This window comes from Galeopterus variegatus, unplaced genomic scaffold (assembly GCF_000696425.1).
Source record: "Galeopterus variegatus unplaced genomic scaffold, G_variegatus-3.0.2 Scaffold4679, whole genome shotgun sequence".
In the NCBI taxonomy this organism is placed as follows: domain Eukaryota; kingdom Metazoa; phylum Chordata; class Mammalia; order Dermoptera; family Cynocephalidae; genus Galeopterus; species Galeopterus variegatus.
The window spans coordinates 61,518-64,509 of record NW_007730790.1 but is presented as its reverse complement, the minus strand read 5'-3'; the positions used below and the strand labels follow the sequence as shown (position 1 = coordinate 64,509).

At 37.0% G+C, this 2,992-nt stretch overlaps 1 pseudogene; it reads left to right on the top strand.

Moving 5' to 3' along the window:
- The first annotated feature begins 941 nt into the window (after positions 1-941).
- On the top strand, positions 942-2,225 carry LOC103603571 (annotated as a pseudogene).
- Positions 2,226-2,992: the final 767 nt, after the last annotated feature.

Here is a 2,992-nt window from a genome sequence, read left to right as displayed (position 1 = left end):
TATGTTCTTGTAATGTATATGTACTCTTTCTTATATGTACTGTTTCAATGTTTCTCTATTGCCATTGGGAGAAAGTTCAAATTCATCCATCCCTCTTTACAGTATATACCAGTCACACTAAGCCATTTACAGTACAGGATGATGCCATGATTCTGTCACCTACTGGCCTTTGTACCTCCAATTCCCTTCCCCTAAAACGCCTTTGTCAAACCCCTCCCCATTGCTAACTTCTCCTTATCTTTCAAATCTCAAATTAGAATCACCCCTACAGAAGCAGTCTCTAAACCTTCTAGACCTGTGATGCCCAGTATGATAGCCACCAATAATACATAGCAATTGAGCACTTGAAATGTGGCTAATCTGAATTGAGATGTGCGATAAGTGGAAAATGCTCACCAAATTTTTGAAGGCTTAGAATGGAAAAAAGAATGTAAAACATCTTATTAATAACTTATATTGGTTACATGTGAAATAATATTTTGGACATACTGGGTTAAATAAAATATATTACAAAATTAGTTTCATCTTTTAGTTTTATGTAGCTAGAAGAAAACTCAAAATTACATGTGGCTTGCATTATATTTTAATTAGACATCACCTTGACTAGATTTGGAGGAGCTTTTTTTCCAATGCCCCATAGTTACTTCTTTACTAACATTTTTCTTTTAAAATTGCTAGACTGTCTCTTGTACTGGACTGTAAGACCTTATGAACAAGGGGCTGTTTTGGTCAACATAGTAATTCCAGAGGTGAGGGTGCTAAAATAAATATATTTATATTATTTTATATAAATATATAAAATACAAAATATAAAATATAAAATAAGATCCTTATTATTTTTGCATTCCATAGTTGCATGCTTGACAAAATTTACTGTCTTCTCAGCAATGCTGAAGTCATGTGCTTAGTTTTCTTTCAATGCCAGGACACTTTAAGAGATGATGATGTTGGTCACTGAAGGCAGAGAGGGATTTGTGGTGAAGGATTTGTGGTGAAGGTTTGCCCTAGTCTTGCTTGGTTCAACAGTTTTTTTTTTTTTTTTTTTTTTTTTTTTCTGACTGCAAAATTCAAAATAGGGCTCAAGGTATTCGTTTCATCTACACCAGAGAAGGCAGACCGGGTGGCAAGGCTTTTGTTGAACTTGAGTCAAATTGGCCTGAAAAAAGAGAAACTTTATGGGAAAAAAAATATGTTGAAATATTCAAGTTGAACAACGTTGAAATGGATTGGCTGTTGAAGCATACTAGTTCAAACAGTCCTGAAATGGCCAACGATGGCTTTGTATGGCTTAGAGGACTCCCCTTTGGATGAAGCAAGGAAGAAATTGTTCTTCTCAGAGTTGGAAATCGTGTCAAATGGAATAACATTGCCAGTGGACTTCCAGGGCAGGAGTATGAGGGAGGGCTTCATGCAGTTTGCTTCACAGGAAATAGCTGAAAAGGCTCTAAAGAAATTCGAGGGAAAAGAGGACACAGGTATATCAAAATCTTTAAGGGAGGTCGAGTTAAAGTTAAAACTCACTATGATCCACCATGGAAGCTTATGGCCGTGCAGCAGCCAGGTCTCTGTAACAGACCCGGGGCTGGCAGGGGGTACAACAGTATTGGCAGAGGAGCTGGCTGTGAGAATATGAGGCACGGTGTTTATGGTGGAGGCTATGGAGGCTATCATGATTATGGTGGCTATAATGATGGCTATGGATTTGGGTCAGATAGATTTGGAAGAGACCTCAATCACTGTTTTTCAGGAATGTCTAATCATAGACATGGGGGTGGTGACTCTACTTTCCAGAGCATAACAGGACACTGTGTACACGTGGGAATTACTTACAGAGCTATTGAGAATGACATTGATAACTTTTTTTCACACTCAACCCTGTGAGAGTACACGTTGAAATTGGTCCTGACAGCAGAGTAGCTGGTGAGGCAGATATTTAATTTGCAACTCATGAAGATGCTGTGGCAGCTATGTCAAAAGATAAAGCAAATATGCAACATAGATATGTAGAACTCTTCTTCAATTCTACAGCAGGAGGAAGTGGTGATGCTTACAGTAGCTAAATGCTAGGAGGTGTAGGTTTGTCAAACCAGTCCAGTTATGGTGGCCCAGCCAGCCAACAGCTAAGTGGTGGTTATGGAAGCAGCTATGCTGACTAGAACAGCATGAGCAGATATGACCAAGTTTTACAGTAAAACTCCAGTGATTTTCAATCGAACACTGCATAGGTAGCCAAGGAGCAATGAACAACAGCCACTACAGTAGTGGAAGCCATGCATCTATGGGTGTGAATGGAATGGGAAGGATGTCTAGCATGTCCAGTATGAGTGGAAGATGGGGAATTTAATTGACCTGATCACTGACTCTTGGTCAACTTTTTTTTAAGAACAAACAAAACTTCAGTTTAACATTTTTGCAATACAAACTTGTGATTTATGCTTACTTATAAGTGGAAATCAGGATTGTTTTAAAGACTTTAAGGTTCAGTATTTTTGAACACCACTAATCTAGGAAGTAACAAGGAAGTTGAGGAAACTATAACTAATAAACAATTTTCAGCCTTTCTCAAGTTAGTTATATTCTAGGATGTACTTAAGCAGTAAGCATATTTAGGTTAAACCAGTTGAATTATGTTAAACGTTGCTCTTATACCACATTACATTGATCACTGGATGCATGATGAAAGAAATGCTTTTTTGTACAATTCAATATGGGAGCTGTGTGTACAATTAAAAGCGAGACATTTGGCATGTTTGTTAATTCTAGTTTCATTTAATAACCTGTAAAGCATGTAAGTTTAAGCTTTTTTTTTTTTAAGTTAATGGGTAAAATTTGAGACACAGAACCAATACTTTAGGATTTTGGTCTTGTTTATATGAAATTCTGAGGCCTTGATTTAAATCTTTCATTGTGCTGTGATTTCCTTTCAGGTGTATTGTGCTAAGTGAAACTTGTCAAATAAATCCTCCTTTTAAACACTGAAAAAAATTTTTTT